The sequence below is a fragment of the Scylla paramamosain genome, chromosome 20, assembly GCF_035594125.1.
Source record: "Scylla paramamosain isolate STU-SP2022 chromosome 20, ASM3559412v1, whole genome shotgun sequence".
In the NCBI taxonomy this organism is placed as follows: Eukaryota; Metazoa; Arthropoda; class Malacostraca; order Decapoda; family Portunidae; genus Scylla; species Scylla paramamosain.
In genome coordinates, this window is record NC_087170.1 from 20,404,838 (window position 1) to 20,422,618 (window position 17,781).

Genomic DNA, 17,781 nt, shown 5'->3' on the forward strand with positions numbered 1-17,781 from the left:
GCAATAATTCGTAAGTCTATAGCTGTGAACGTAAAGGTCGAAGATATCGTGGTGTATGCAGGAGTTTTTCAGACTGTTGAAAGAGACACATAAAACATTTCGTGGCTTTCATAGGATGGCGGAGGTTACAAGGGGTGAGGAGGAGTTCCAGGATCTAGCACGAGGGTATTTATTTACTCTTCTTACAAAATGTTTGGCCATTCATATAAACTCTGAAGTGCCACTCCTCAAACCGAAACTCCAACACGGAGAGACCATTGCTGAGAAAAGACTTGCATCTATTCCCCGAACACCGTTTAACTTGATGACATGGTAAGTTACTTATAAAAAAAATGCCACTAATGAAAAAAAGGAACAACAATAAATAAAAACAACCCTCTCCTCTAAATTACTAATACATGTTGAAGGTCACTTAGAGGTTGCAGACTTTGCTGATGGAAGAAAACAAAAGGAAAGAGAGAGAAAATGTTTGTCACTGAGGGGCTTTTGTCATGCTGGGTGGCGGGAGCAGCAACCCTAGAGGCGGCGAGCCAACGGGTGACGTGAACAGCAGGAACAAGCAGCGGCTGCGAGATAACGCCGGGAGAGAAGGATTAGGTACAAAAAATCGAATTTCATTGGCTGATATAGTGAAGAGGGAAACGCGACGCAAAAGATGAAGACAACAAGTAATACAATTTTAACTGGAGAAAATGTAAACTAGAGACAGAGATAACACGAGCCCTGGCGGAAGAAATGAACGTAATGCGCTAATACTAAAATTAACTACAATGAGGTTATCAAGGCATTTACTTTCCCAAGACACGAACATAAAAAAAAAAAAAAAACTATCAATATTAACTGCTTCAAAACAAACCCTCCTTATCAGCCACTGCATGATAAAATACGAGTAAGATGATAACAGTGCTTCCATCCCAAGGCCACTATTTCAATGCAGTACTGGTGACTCGTCCATTATGTTGTTCCTTCTGAAAGTTACCAGCGGTTCATTAACGATCAATCGCCTCAGTACTCCATCCCAAGCAGAGCATTCTGGCCCATCAATCTCACTCACATGAAGGACAATAAATAATAGTAATACATAGACAAGACGACGCACGACTTGACACACACACACACACACACACACACACACACACACACACACACACACACACACACACACACACGTCCACCAGCACATCTAATAGCATCAAATAACCACAACAGCCAAGTGAATACCCACCACCAAGATTTACTGCAGAAATTCGTCAGTTTTAAGACTTAGTTACCCGGCTCATAACACGTGACATCTTTCATCTGCTGAGCCACAAGCGCAATCTGACAACGACATCTTCCATTTCACAATATTAAAGGAAATATAAATGTAGGAATATAAATAATGGCTGGGAGGGGATCAATGTGAGTTGCACGGGATTATCTTGACTTGACACTAATTCTTGGTTCAGTTTCAAGCCAGACTATAAAAAAAAAAAATATTTATAAACTAGTGAATACGAAATATACAAAATGTGAGATGAATAACATGAAGATTATGGACGAAAAAGAAACTTATGTATGTCGCTGTATTGCTTTAATTATAATAGAAGTGAAGATGGCGCTTTGATCAATATGCAGTTTTGGTAATTAAGTAAGTTTGTGTTAATATTTTTGTAGTAAGTTGCAAACATGGTTATGAAAGTTTACAGGAGCGTGTGTGCGAGTGTGTGTTTGTGTGTGTGTTTGTGTGTGAATAGATAAACAAAATGCGCAAATGAATAAACAAATAAATAAATAAATAAATAAATAAATAAATAATCAAATAAATAAATAAATAAATATAAATACGCACATGTACACACACTTGCTTTGAATAATATCCAAACGTTTATATTCTGTATAGCTTTCCGCACGCACACACACACACACACACACACACAAAGACAAATCTCGATTATAAAAGATACAAACATAAAAAAAAACAAGCCTGATTCAATCTTTTTATACAATTACTGAAAAAAATACATATACATACATACATACATACATACATACATACATACTGACTTACACTTTAGAAGTTGTGCTTGGAAGACTTATGCTGAATCCTTATGGTTTTCTTGAAGTTATTATCGAAGGCAGGGCATCTGGGGAGCACGGATCTGAAGGTAATTGGAGAAAGGAAAGCTCAGCGTCAGAGGAGGGTATTCAACGCAGGACCTCTTTCCTTCTCTTTCGTAAGCTCTCTAGTGGCCCATAATCTCCTATTAGATCGACAGATAGAACAGTAGATAGACGGAAAGACAAATAAAGAAAAAGAAAATAGAATCAGTGGGATTATTTAGACAAAAAGAGATTCCTAGATTATTAAGTAGATATATACAAATATACATGGTTGGATGGACAGTTCATGTACATCTCAATACCAGATTGTGGTTCTTCTTAATACAAGGTAGTATCCTCGCCAGATAAAAAAAAAAAAAAAAAAAAAAAAACTCCTTTTTCTCTCATCATGGCTATTTTCAAAGGCCACAAAGAAGATTAACAAGATTTTCAATAGTGTTTCTCCTGTTAATAATGTAGAAGTCTTGTTAATCTGTCACTAGAACCATAAAAAAAAAAATCCTTAAAAACCCGTGTAACTTTAATTGGAGTTTTTAAAAGTAGCGGAGGTGTAGCGCAGAAGTGTTTCAGAATATGGTCCCAAACCAGAGGAGTTGCCAGTCCGACCCGCTGTGCCACTTTTATTCGCCTGTTACGACTCGCAGAGGATATCGTGGCAAGATTTCTTCAGCCCTGCAGCCCAACCACCGAAAGTGCTACCTTGCTGGCTCGCTATCACAGGAGATAAAAAAAAAGAAATAACAATAATGACACTGATATCCCTCTTTTTTTTTCCCTGGAAGTAAGAAAAAAATGAATGAATAAAAAAAGTCTGGTCGGAACTTTAATGGGCGTGGTGCAGTAAGTCCTGGGTCGCCATGACAACACAGTCTTGCCTCATTGATGCCAGCGGTGTTTGACGAAGCAACGTCAGCTAGGAAGAAATACAATGATCAGTGCCAGTCATCATCACGTCTCCTGCGCCTCTCACCAAACTCCTCGTGAAAGGTTGTACGCTCACCCTCATGTCTCTCCTTCCCTTCCTCGTGAACGTTGATCGATAGACAAAGCAAGGTGATAAATTTTCAAGCTATAAATGTTTAAAGATCCTCCCCGGTGATCTTGTCTTCTTGGAATAAACTGACTCACACAAGGCGTGCTATGTGTGTATACCTTCACCACTTTCGACCCGCATTGCTCACATACGTTACATCATTTTACCTTTAATACCCCACATTGAATAAGCCTTTACATGTACAATGGTCCACCTTTACTTTCCAACACCACTTTTCATAAACTTAATGTATGGCGCAGTTTTTTTCAATCCTTCCTTGCAGTCATTACACCGAGAGTTTTTACGACTGTTTTCATTCGCCGTAAACTCAGAGGGAATGTTTAAGAATTACTGTCACAAATAAGTCATGAATGTTGCTGCCGGACTGCTGGGTTATGTGCGCGTGTGCTGGGTTATGTATGTTGACATAAACACACGAGCCGTGGCCTGACCTCTTCCCTCCTGCTGAGCTTCATTATTTTGATCATTTGTCTCCTCACTTCCTAATGTTATTGTTCCCGGTTTATATAACAAGTCTTGCGTTGATATCTCTCTCTCTCTCTCTCTCTCTCTCTCTCTCTCTCTCTCTCTCTCTCTCTCTCTCTCTATCTATCTATCTACCTATCTATCTATCTATCTACGCGAACGGCATAACTTGCATCAGTGTAATAAAGCCCAGCACAGCTTTTAACAGAATTAATGGATTTCGCATTCCACTCTAATCCATTTAAGTTATATCATGAAAGAAATGCGTAATATTCCTCACGGTCGTAATATTGCCAAGGTTCAAACATGCGGAGCCATCAGCTGGGTAGTATAATAATGATAGAAAAGGAACACCAGCTTCGATTTACAGTATGGATCGAAGAAAGTAAATATACTAAGTGCATGAAAAAGTATGGTGAGTGGATCCAGGTACGCATGTTTTTACACTCGTATAAGGACTGCCACGTGTAAGTCTTCTGGCCTTTTGTTCCTTTTATGTTCTCATCCACACAAGTATTCTCACTGTACTAGCCAGAAACAAGACAAATACAAACAGAAAATTTGACATTTTTTGGGGGGGACTGGCACCTCAGTGGGCCCTTTTTTTTTTTCATCGTTGTTTTTGTTTCCGTTGATCTTACAATAAAAAAGCACTGTGGACGAAGCAAATATGATAAAAAAAGAACATTCATTCTAATAAGTAATGGACTGACGCAGCCACGCCAGAGGGAGGGAAGTACATTAGTGAAGGTCGTATTGACTTCAAAGAAACAAAGGTTATACTTCTTTCTGACATCCTGATTCCGACCACCGAAAAAAGGAAATATCGTACCTTCGGTAGTTACTAATCATAAAGAGCAAACTGTCAAATAACATGAACAAATCGGTCAAACAATGAGAGAGAGAGAGAGAGAGAGAGAGAGAGAGAGAGAGAGAGAGAGAGAGAGAGAGAGAGAGAGAAAGAAAGAGAGAGAGAGAGAGGTAGACAGTCAGATTCGAAATAAATCTTTAGTCACTGAAAATATTCCCTCAGCTGAAGGAAGCGGCGACAGTAAGCTTGCATGCAATATTCTGGCTCCTGTATGCAGCAAGCTTGCAGTACACGAGAAGGAGCTGGCTGAGTTCCAAGTCTGGTTCACGTAGGCAGTCATCTACTTCCTGCTGTGATGGTGATGCTGTGGCGGGAGCCAAGATGCCGGAGGTGCGAGAACATGAGGCTTCAGGAAGCGTGAATACCTTGCCCTGGTCCCAGTAAAGAGGGTGTAACTTAGAATTTCATATGTAAGAATGTTTGGATCTTCTCCATGTCGTTTTTAATGGGCGCAAGGAAACGAAACTCTGAAGAGACCGAAAGACTGCTGCCTGCCGTCTGAAGCTGGCAGGAGCAGGGCGTAGAGGCATCTTGTAATGGTTCTCCTTAGCAGTGCCGAGGAGCCTTTCCACGCCAGATACAGAGTGACGAGCAGCGCTTTAACCAGCACAGCGGAGCCCTTGCCTTTGAAATTCGTCACGTGCTTGCTGGTGGTGAGTGTACTTTTAATGATTATAATTACTTTCCTTCAGTAACAGTTGTGAGACAATTCGATAGACTTATTTTCAACGTGTCGGAGAGACAGGCCAAAGTACAAAAAAAGAAGAAAAGAAACAAACCAACATTCATTAAGGCGCTGGTGAAAAAGAAACAGGAGAATCGAAAAAGTTTGTCAATTTTGAGTTTTCTGAGGTGTCTTGATATTTGTCGTTTGTAACAAATAAGGGATGCAGTTGTGTGACGGACGGAGAGCCACACCTTCGTCACGTACGTATGTTGACGTATCATTCTCTGTTATGAAATGTGGTGTTTGGTTTCCTGGACACTATCAAGGCAATAACACAGGCGGAGGTAGTGGCCAGTCTCGCCAGTGACACGAAGGTCCGGAGCTTCTCTTTTGGTGACGCCCAAGACGCTGGAAACTATATCCCACATTCCTTATATTCCCCTGTCTTGTTCTTGCTCTGCGCTGCTCGGAGGCCGGTGTGTAGCGCGAGACACATTTTCAGCGAGGGTGGAAAAAAAAAGCCTCTTTACGGCCATGATCGTTAGTCACTGTAATTAAAGCCGAGAAAAAAGTCAAGAGGAAAACATTTTGAGTTGACGATGAGTCGCAGCCCATGTTAGCGCTGCTGAACACAGACGCACGAAGATTATTTTATGTGTCCCAGGATACAGTGTGGTAGGGAAGTGTAGAAGGTGAGGTGTCAAGGCATGCCTCCCTTCACGAGCGGGCAAAAGCTACATGGGAGCGAAGTCTAACCAGTGTAGCACAGAACGCCCTAACAACGCTGGTGGCGATATAGTTATTACACCGCAAGGGGCGACAACGGCTAATTCTTCACCTTCACGCGGAACACCAGGCGCCTTGACCTCTCTTACAAGACATCGATTCACTACAACTTGCTTCAATCTTTGCTGAATTTGTCACATGAAGGAGCGTGTAACAAGAGAAGACAATAGTGCCAAAGACCCTGGCAAGGACCCGAGGACCTCAGGATTGGATGTTATCGGTAAAAAGAAAGAAAAACAAGAAAAGCTATCAGGGAAGCGCACACACACACGCATGCACGCACGCACGCACGCACGCACGCTCACGCGCGCACACACACACACACACACACACACACACACACACACACACACACACACACACACACACACACACACACTATGGGTTGGTATATTTCTAAGACGTAAAATTATTTTGGAATGCCGTGATATTGTCCCCAATACTTGGACAGTTCTGCAATAATTTCAAGAGGTAGACATGTCTGCAGCTTGGTCGTGATGGCAAAATGAACAAGCGGCGAAGGTCACTGCGCCATAAGTAGGAAATTCAAGCGTTGCGTCAATACAACATACAAATCCAAACACTTCCCTCTTTCCGAATTGTTGCCTTTCTGATAAACAGAGAATGTTGATCTAAATACATTAATGATAACCCTGTACTGGGTTCTGTTCCAGCATCGTCTTTCCTGCTATAACTGATCAACAATTTCGTCCACTATCTTGTCTGCTCTAATACCTCTTAGTCTACCTCACACTCTCAACGTAATTCGACGTATGGTACCCACAATACCGCGTGACCTTCAAACATACTAACAGCTCCTAATTTTGGATCTGTTTCTTGTTTATGACTGAGAAAACCTGGTGGTCTTCAATGCCTCAAACTCTGATCTTCCCCATTAACATATAGAGAAGCTTCTAAGAAAGCATCCCCTCTCCTTTAATAATGTTTGATTGACCGTTCATCTGCTCTCCTTCTGACACTCAGGTAAGTTTCTTATCTCACCTCTTGCCCAGCCACATTCACCGACACTGGACATTGTGTGTCGCCTTCGTCACTCTTCTCCTTTTGTTCCTCCTTGCATAGAGTAGAATTCGCTGCCTGTGTGTGTGTGTGTGTGTACGCGCCCCACTCAAGCTGCTCCTGTAATCACAACAAAGGCCATTCGTCTCGTTACTCTCCCTGCTTTAACTGGCTCTTCCGTCTTTCACAGTCAGCAGTAATGTTGCTTCTCGCGCTATCTTATAACGCTATTATCATGGCTCCTGCCCCACTCAGTTTGCTAACTGCATGCTTCCTCTCCACCTGCCGCGGAATCACTGGGAAGACTCTCTGTCTGCTGCCAACCCTATTCTGTCTCACTAATGCAAGAGTTTGCCAGTGTATTCACCCTTCCATTCCCTTCACTGATAAGCTCCAGAATAATCTGCTTTACTCTGTTATTCCATTTCCTACGATTTAGACTTTTCGCGGAACGAATATCAAGACATTCCGGGAATTACTCGTACGCGCAAAGTGGCCTTGCTGTCCTTGGAGCTCTGGCAGTTTCTTTTCTCTTAAGATGTAGGGACGAGATTCAGCAGTTTTTTTCCTCTCTCTGAAAACATAGTGCAATCTTTTCATAATCTATTTCTTACGTTAAAAGGAATAATAATGTGCTTGTACGGCCATTCTGCTGAAAAGCTGTTGATACAAAGGACGCCAATATATGGGGACATTTAAGTCATTTGGTGTCTTGAAGTTCTTAGTGTTCATACAAGGCAACACGTGCACTTATTTACTTCTCTTAAAGTAAAACTTCCACCGTAAAAGTAACACGCAACTTAAGTGTGATGATCTTTGATTATTTACCAAAAATCCAGGATTCCAGGATTCGATTCCTATATACATATTTCAAAGCCACAACCTTTACCTCCCAGTATCCGAGCCTTGCGTCAAACGCGCCCATGACAATATCATTAACATAAGACTAAGCACACACACACACACACACACACACACACACACACACATACACATACACACACACACACACACACACACACACACACACACAAACACACACACATGAGAAACAGTGTAGAATGAATTATTTATTTATCACTCAATAATTTCGATAATACGTGTCAAGGGTGGGCCGTGAGACTCTCCTCTGGAAGCACTGGGCTACGCTGTCACGCAGCAGGTCAGCAGGATGGCTTCTTGCGTGTAGCACCACCAAGTCAGTACGAATAAATTACTAGGCAGTATTTTTTCATGTGGCGCTGTGTGATGCTCTCAGCTAGGTGTGGGGACGCCAGCCGCAGCTCAGATCCCGAGTACTGTTGCTGGGAGATGACCGGGGTGTTGCCGGCCCCCCGGGCCCTGCTGCAGGGCGTCGCGGCCAAAATCTCGCCTCCATCCAATGAGTGAGTTAATGAAATGGAAAAGGGGTGAATGAGGAAGGGAATTGAGGGCGTCCCTTGCCTCCTACCTCAGTGTTGCAATGGGCGTCCTTCACTTGCTGCTCTTTTACCTTGTTTCAACTTTTCATTCCAATGTGTTCCATTTTTCACCGTAGGACGCGCAGGCAACACTTTGAAGAAACAGTGTTGAATGTAGAGTTCGATCCTCGGTAGTATTTCTTATATAATATTGCACGGCGACTGGTCTTAAAGCTGCCTTTGTGACGCCCATCACGGGGCTGCTTTAGCAAACCTTCCCTGCTCTGCTCCGTGGCAGAGAATCATGAGTTCATCTCTCGACTTACTGTGCAACACAACGACTTCCGCGAGCTGGATATTTGCAGTAAGGTCATGAGTCAAACTTTTCACATGCACGCAAAAAAAGGATCACACAACTGCCGTCGCTATCTCCACTTCCTTTCCACCCTAGCTTCATTTTCCTGCCTTTCCCGTTGTCTTCTGTACCTTATATCCTCCCTCCTTTCCTCGCTCCTTCCCTCCAACACCCAGCCTTCTCCCTCTCACTTCTCAGCCTTCATGGATGCTACTGCCGCCAATTATTCTTTCTTTTAACTGATACAAACAGACTCACAACACCAGTGAGCGGCGGCATGTGTCAGCAGAGGGCGCAGCGGTCCCCAAGTGGCGTGCCATCCCTCACCGGGGCTAATTACGGACTCCACATGATCACTTTGTTTACGACCACCATTATTTTATTTCTCCAACACCTGTGGCAGAGAGAGAGAGAGAGAGAGAGAGAGAGAGAGAGAGAGAGAGAGAGAGAGAGAGAGAGAGAGAGAGAGAGAGAGAGAGAGAGAGAGAGAGAGAGAGAGAGAGAGAGAGAGGTGGATGGATATTGTTAAAAAGAGCGTGATAAATTCTGGATATGAAACTGCAATGATGGTTTCGAGACGGCAGCAGAAGCACCAGCAACAGCAGCAGCAGCGGCGGCGCCAGTACGAGCAGCAACGCCTCCATCACTATCACCACCACTACTGCCACCACCACAACCCCTTTCCTCACCACCTGACAGTGCCTTTCTCTTTTGGAAACTTTGCTTCTCTACGTATTTGCTATTTTTATTTCCCAATGTTACGAAGACAAATACAACACTGCAGGTAAAGGTGAGCGCTTCCCAAACGTATTAAGTGAACGGTGAGTGGAATGAAGAGAAGCACAGGCTGGAAATGTTTCAACTTGTACATTACCAGAAAATAATGACAGAGAACTTTACCCTCCCTTAGCTGGCCACGCCCCAGCCACGTATGCATGGACACCAAGCCGATTTGCTTTCTGGGGCACCTTTGAGGATTATATTGGGTGAGTGGTGACATACACAGAGGAAAGCTTAGCTCAGAATAAATCCAGTAGCGGGAAGCGTGTGTGTGTGTGTGTGTGTGTGTGTGTGTGTGTGTGTGTGTGTGTGTGTGTGTGTGTGTATGTGTGTGTGTGTGTGTGTGTGTGTGTGTGTGTGTGTGTGTGTGCGAAACTTCCCGTCTACCTGACCGTCTTTGTGCTGGTTGTGAGGCAACAGGACGCCTGCAGGAGAACCACTCTTCACCTGGCTCAAGGTGCAGGGGTTGCGTGCCTGCAGCAGCGCCAGGCCAGAGCGACGGCTGAGGCAATACTCTTGCTCGCCTGAGAGATGATATTGGTTTATTACTGTCTAACAACCATTTTTCATCTGCCGCTGTCGGTGAAGCCTTGCTAAAAAAAAAAATAATAAAATAAAATAAAATAAAACCTTGGCTTTCTTTGACTACAATAACTTATCTGTTTTCTTGGCTTTTTCTCCATGACAGAGACCTTCACTACCTTGTCAACTCATGTTATTCTCTTACTGTAATAAGCTCATAGCGTACGTACATATATTTGAATTTTGTTTTGATAGTAATACGCTGTTTTATTAAGCCGTCTTTCAAAGTTGCTCCATTCATCTCTTCGGCTGCCAATAACATTCATGAGGTGAAGTGCCCAGGTGGCCAGTGAGCTTCATGTGTGTGCGTGAGTGTGTGTGTGTGTGTGTGTGTGTGTGTGTGTGTGTGTGTGTGTGTGTGTGTGTGTGTGTGTGTGTGTGTGTGAACAGCATATATGTGCGCACGTAGGAAATTGTAAACAGAAAGTGGGACACGAGTTCAAGAAAATAAGATAAAAAAAAAAAAAGCAGCGAATTATATAATGAAGAAAGTATGACAAGTCAGGAAGTCACAATGTAAGAAGATTGGAAAAGCGTGATTAACTTCCATTATAAGAAAAGACACGGGAGAGGAACGAAAGGCATTTCAAGAGGAAGATCCTTACCAGTACAGAAGAAAAATGTGGCATAAAGAGACAAGTGGGTTGAAAAGAATGGCGGAAAATACAAATGAAGTTAATCAACGGATCAGAGAGGGAGGGAGGAGACAAATTAGAAGTGAGTGAAGGATGTGGGAAAAAAATAAAATGGAAATAATAAAGGAATGGAAAGTTGGACAGGCGGAAAAGAGTACGGATAAAGTGCTGAAAAATATTTGTTTATGTTTTGTTATTTTGTGAGAAGTGTCATTGTTGTAGAAGAATATCAACAACATAAAGAGTGAAGGGAAAAATGTCCAAATGTCCAAAGTTATTTTCTGTGCAATTGGTGAGGTGTCAGAGGACAAAGATGGCGTGAAGGAAAGCTGCGGTGAATGTTTTGAAGGGTTGTTAAGTGAGAACAATGAGAGTGAGGCACCAGTAAATTGGTCACTTAGAGGGGGAGGTAAACAATCTGAAAGAGTAAAGAATAAAAGGATATTGGTAAAAGTGAGATGTTCTTTCTTTAAAAATGCAAAGAGTAAAAACAAATGGAACGGATAAGATTATATAAAACTCTTTATGCAGGAGAATGAATGTGTGACGGAACGGTTGGTAAGTTTGCTTCATAAAGACTGGACCAAGCTGAATACTTAAAGAGAGGGAGAAGGTTTGAGTTGTGTTGCTGCATGAAAGGAGAACCGGATATAACAAAGAAAAGTTTATTTGGTCTATCATGAATATTATTCAGGATTCAGAATGCCAAAAGGAAGACAAACAGTGTGGTTTTGGAAAGGTTAGAAAGAATGTAGCACCGCGGGGAAAAGGGATGCAGGAAAAGGGCTTTATGTATATGTGGAAAAGACCGCGTTGTCTGAGGAGGTCGTTTTTACAATTGTTTTGTATTTGGCGTGAATGCGAGACTGAGGCGAGAAGACGTACTGGAGGTGACGTGCTTGAGAGCAGCAGCTACCACGGTAAGGTGATCTGGCGGGAGGAGTGACAGTCTGAAGAGAGATGCGGAAACAGGAACAGTTTACTGAGTCATAAAGAAGCAAGTGACTACGACGATGAACTGAAACAATACGAGTGCTTCTAGGACACGAACTTTGAACATCAGTGTCACGAGGAACCTTGAAAATAAAAGGCCTCCTATTGTCATTGCCCAAGTTCTCCATATGAAATGAGTCATGATGGAGGAAAGGGGACAGTGGCTGCCTTTAGGTGATAATTAATGTTTCATTTTTAAAACAAAGAAATAATTATTCTGAATGTAAGCCTCACTGAAGAGCCGTTTGTTACAGCCAGCCTGAAGCAATGAAAATAAGCAAATATATATTTCTATTTCTTTTCCTTTATAAATCCTAGACTAAAAGTAAAAACGCATTAATTAAATGAGCCTTAACATATCTTTTTTTTTAACTGTTTATCATATACAATTTTCAGTCATATTAAACGCTTGTATGACAATGTCCGAAGGTAACATTTACGAGAGGAATGAGTCCCCGCACATCTAGTGAAAAAAAAAAAAACTCGCATGTGAAGTATCGCAGTAAGATACGTGTCCCCTACACTGCCAGTCCCTGCCACAGCGATATCAGTAACACGCCGCTGGACGCAGATGGGGTAACAGCACGGGCGTCACGTAATGGAAATACAACCACCATAACATCTATCAAAGACCGCATTATGTTCCTCTCGGCTGAGGTTTGGAGTAAATGGCCCGCAACATTACAGGTTTAAATGTTACCGACAATATGGTCGTGTAAAGTTCAATGGTAAATATGAAGGTAAATTGTTATGTTTCACTTACAGATTTTAAATGCAAAGGGCACAAAAAGACCTTTCCTATACATTAAGAGAGACTAAGCATGCAGTCATACAATCCGTAGTCAGAAATACAAACTTGTGGTCGTCAAACGTCCAAATAATTTTATATCCAAAGAGTGTAACCTTACCTTGAGTGGCAGATACTGACTGACTCACTGACTGACTAATTCGCTGACTGACTGACTGACTGACTGACTAATTCACTGACTGACTGACTATTTCACTGACTGACTGACTGACTGACTAATTCACTGACTGACTGACTAATTCACTGACTGACTGACTGACTGACTAATTCACTGACTGACTGACTGACTGACTAATTCACTGACTGACTGACTGACTAATTCACTGACTGACTGACTGACTGACTAATTCACTGACTGACTGACTGACTGACTAATTCACTGACTGACTGACTGACTGACTAATTCACTGACTGACTGACTGACTGACTAATTCACTGACTGACCGACTGACTGACTAATTCACTGACCGACTGACTGACTGACTGACTAACTGGCTTTTCGGTTGATTGACTACACTAAGACGCCTCAACAATGAAGTCATACGACGCCTCTGATCTATACGCTGCTATCAATACTTCAGAAAGGAAAGGTTATCAAGATAATTCTTACGTTAACGTCTCAGGATGCGGTGAAAACCAATGATATGAACTGAAAGTACGGAAAATAGAGCATGTGAAAAGTTAGAAGCCAATATTAGGAATTTCTTTTAATGTTTCATTAGGTACGTGTGACTGTGTGTGTGTGTGTGTGTGTGTGTGTGTGTGTGTGTGTGTGTGTGTGTGTGTAGGCGTTTTCGAACAAGTCATGAGTGTTATGATAGATGAAGCGTAGGGTGGTGATGGTGGTGGTTGTGATTTTGAGAGTAGTAATGGCTGGTGTTGTTGTTGCTGTGGTGGTGGTGGTGGTGGTGGTGGTAGAGGTAGAGATGGCGATAGCGGCCGTGGAGGTGACAGAGGAAGGCTCGCTTCATATTTGTAATCTGCATTCATACATCAGTAAGGCGCTTAATCTTTTCATCACTGGCCGCACAAACACTGGCACTATAAAAAAAGAAAAAAAAAAAAAAAGCAAAGGTCTCGCATGCATATTTTAAACGTCTGTGTTTGTATTTGACGTAACTGAACATTTTTTCATTCCCTATAATATTGCGCATGCTGTATTTTTTACGACATATATGTATGCGTTGTTTACTGTGATAGTACGTATTCAGGCACGCGGGGTATACTGAAATACATTCATTGCAAAAACAGAATTGTCAGCTCCATGCAAGAATGAATAGTAAGTTTTCAGACGCGTGGGATACGCTGAAAAAGACTTAAGGCGAGGCAAGTGTAGAAAGACACTATAGTCATGTTGCGGAAGGATCAAAATCACGCTACATGCTGCTCGTAATCACGCTATACTTATTAATGCTTTTGTGATAGTGTATTGAACGTCTTTTTTTGCCAGAAATGGCTCTTCTTTAGTAAAGCAGAATTGGAGTTGTGTCTTTTCAAACTTGACATTGCATACTACCTCTCACTTTCAGGTGCGCCTCCAGTCATTTCATGTTACGAGTATTTCTCACGGAATATGCATTGCGGATGATGAGGATCGCAGCAGTCGGCAGGAAGGTTGAAGACCAGCAGGCAAAATCCGCCAGGGGTGCAACTTGCGATCAAAGGTTATATTTACTTTTGGAAAAAATCACCAGTAGATAACCATCATAGTCATTATTATTATGAACATTATGAACAGATTGCGAAATCATTTACGCTCTGCACAAATCATCCAGATCTTGGAATTGTTAATGTGTTGGAGGATATATATTCATTGATTTTCAAGTGAAAACAAATGAGATAACTATACAGGATGAACTGCATTTAGTGAAAATATACACCCTGACAATTTTGTATCGGACATGCTCGAAACACAAGGCCTAGAGCAAATGAAACTTGTGAATGCGATGAACGAAACTATTGGAGGAAAGTTAGAAAAGGAGAAATAATAATGAACAGACCTATGTCTCGAATAACTCTCGAAAGACAAGAAAAAGAGGCAAACAGACGAGAGGAAATGTCACAAATTGTAAAGAAGCGAAAAAGAAATAGTCCAAAATACAACGTAGAAATATAAGAGTTGAGTTTGTGTTGATCTTTGCTAACGCTTGTAATCTACCTAGACACACAAGACGGGCTTCTGAGTCCTGGCGCCGCGGCAGGACTGTCATTAGCTGGCGTGGGTCTGCCTGAGAGGATCCGCTATGGGGAAGGCTGAGGGTTCTTAATAGTGGATGATCCTACAACACAACAAACCACTGAAGCCAAAGCACTGAACAGCATTTCAATAATGGAAATTACACGCAGGTAAGCAAAGCCTTTTTGAAATTAAAATGTTCATCAACTGATTGGAAGCTTTCGTCCACCCTTTCTGCAGCAGCCAGTGTGTATAAGAGCCCCTTAATTACCTCTTCTAACAACAAAGGTACAGCCAGTGCTGTTGATTTACCGTATTTATGAATAGACGCAATAGTCGAATATTAATATCAGGCAGTGCCAATGTACTGACGACTCTAAGTGTGAGTGCTTCAAGGATTATTCAACAAGTGGTTTTGATGATATTCCAGTATTTTAATTTGAAATGTATAACATATACAGGGAAATGTGTATTACCTGTCATGGAAACTGTACGCTCGCAACACTGAAATAGGAATATTTCACGAGAATAACACTAGGTTTCAGATGCAATGGTTGTCTTAATCACAACGCACAAATGAACATCGATACTCACACCCACATTTTTATCATTATCGAGAACAATAACGATAATGATAAGAATAATAACAACAACAACAAACAACAACAACATCTATAGCTCCACCAGCAGTATCACCACAAACATCACCACAACTACCATAAACAAAAAGGAACAACAACACAACACCACATTCTACTTTATGAGAACCACTAAGGCAATATTCCCAAGGTGGTCGTGAAGTCTTGTCCCTCACCTGGGGGACGCGCCAGAAGGAGAGACGCAGCCCTTGGGGGAATGTTGGTGGCCTGCATTCCTTTTTTTACCAAATAACACCGCTGGAACTTTCGCTTGGGCTTGTCCCTTTATTGCTTAAGCATTAATTGTGTAGAGAATTCCAAGGAGTCTGGAATATATCTAAAGATTGTAGATATTTTTTTGTACTCCCTCCGTTTTCTCACCTAAGGGACAACTTTGTGTGACTTTTTTTTTATGTACCGAGAAGAAAAAAATGTATAAGAGGCGTGCTTGTACTGCTCCTCCCACAAAAAACGATATCGTAAGCAGAAAAGAGACTGGACAAATTAGTTTCGAAGGCATCTCGATACTCCTCTTCTGAGGCAGTTCAAGTCATAAGAGAGAGGGAAAACTGAAACAGGTAGAGTTCCACAGTTTGCCAGTAAAAGAGATGAAACTGCGAAGATACTTGTTAACTCTTTCACGAGTAAAGTGAGCACAACAGGAGTGAGAGTAAGAAGAAATTTAAGTGCAGTGAGGTCGCAGGAAGGAGCCAGCATACAGTTTGTTTATCGTATGTGTGTGTTTGTTTGTTTGTGTGTAAGCTCAGTGCACTTATCCATTCAATTGGGTGCATGATTCAGCTCTAATGCGCAAATATTAGCATGTCTACCTGCGCATTGTGTATGTGTTCGATATCAGTCGCTCATAAAGCTTTATATTGCCTGAATTGGAACGTGTAATAAAATTTCATAATCATAACTATCGACACTAAATTTATTGGCCACTCTGTCACCAGGATATTACGTCATCATGAACCAACTGCAGCTGGAACTGGGGCGCATTTATCGCTCCACTGAACAATTTAAGCCTCCGAGTGTCGCCTTCGCCAAGTATCTTAATGCCTTGCTATTTCTCCTGCATCTCGTGGAGGTGTTGGCGGTAGATTACAAATACATGGTAAGGTGTGTCGACAAATGCGCGGTGTTGAGTGTCGGACATGTGGTAAGTAAAGAATGTTTGGTGAGTATTGGGTGTTCGAGGTGTATAGATTGTTTTATTGAGTGTAGAATGATTGTTGAGTCATTCACCTACGGTCGTCTGATGGTCACCCAGCCAGCCGTTACCCTACGGAAAGAACTTAGAGCCCATAGTGACCGATCTTTGTGTAACACTATGACCACTCACATATCACACACCGGGACAGCAAGGCCACAACCACAACCTCTCGGGTTACATCCCGTACCAACTTGCTGCTAGGTGAACAGGGGCTACACATTAATTAAGAGGCTCGCCTATTTACTTCGCCGCGCCCGGGACTCGAACTCAGTCCTTGTCAGTTGTGAGCCGGGCGTGCTGACCGCCACACTACGAGGTGTGTGTAACACGTTTGGTGAGTGTTGGATTTTAGATGAGTGGAGGATCCTTGATGAGTGAGGAATGTTGGATGAGTAAAAGATGTTTGTTGTGTGTAAGATGTTTGATGAGTGCAAATGACTTCCCTGAGTGTAGGAAGATTAGTGAGGGCGGAATGTCTTGTGAGGGCAGACGTTTCGTGAGGAATTCTCGCCTCGCTGCTCTAATTACATGGTTATATACTCGTACTCTATCTATTCTGTAAAAATAATAATAATCATAAACAACATGTCTCGCATCCGAGAGTATGTGTTCTGCGTTGGGACTGTTCTGCTTGTTAATTCATATTGTACTAAAGTCTTGCAAATACACAAACGTTTTATACATTTTCTAAAAGTGAGAAATATATTTTCTCTAATATAATTATTGTTCCTTCCTTTCATGAATATTAATAACATGTCCTTGACTACTGCACTTTTTCTCGCTTTCCTGATTCTAAATTGTTCAGTAATAACAGGAGGAAAAATCTGTCTTAAAAAAAAAAAAGTAAAAAAATAATGAGAAATCAATATGTAGGTGCGGCAGTTTACGTTCCAGGCACTATAATGAAACAGTTTCACTGGGAATCGCCGCACTTTTCTCTATTCCTTGACAGACTGGCAATGCTAGGAGTGCATGCCTCAAGTGTTCAACAATACGGCGTGACTTCTCAGTAGTTTCGTTTTGAAGCACACATCAACATAAAATTGTTCTGTTTTCTTTCTTTATTGTCTGAGGTTGCAGTTCTATTCAAGGAAAATCGACATTATGATTTCTTATATTGCGTGGTGTACAAACTATTTCGATTTCATAGGAAGACTAATTAATTATTTACCTGAAATCTGTACATGAGTGAGTCCATGAAGATGAAGGACGATGCCGAACACACTCACCTC

The 17,781-nt window shown here is 41.9% G+C and overlaps 1 protein-coding gene across 5 annotated transcripts in view; it reads right to left on the reverse strand.

Moving 5' to 3' along the window:
* LOC135110593 (nematocyst expressed protein 3-like) overlaps window positions 1-17,781 on the reverse strand; it is a 51,384-nt gene that overhangs the window by 32,650 nt on the left and 953 nt on the right. For all 5 annotated transcript variants that reach the window (XR_010273325.1, XR_010273324.1, XR_010273322.1 and 2 more), the window contains exon 2: window positions 2,051-2,141. The gene's annotated coding sequence lies outside the window, so the exon portion shown is untranslated. The remainder of the gene's footprint in view (window positions 1-2,050; window positions 2,142-17,781) is intronic.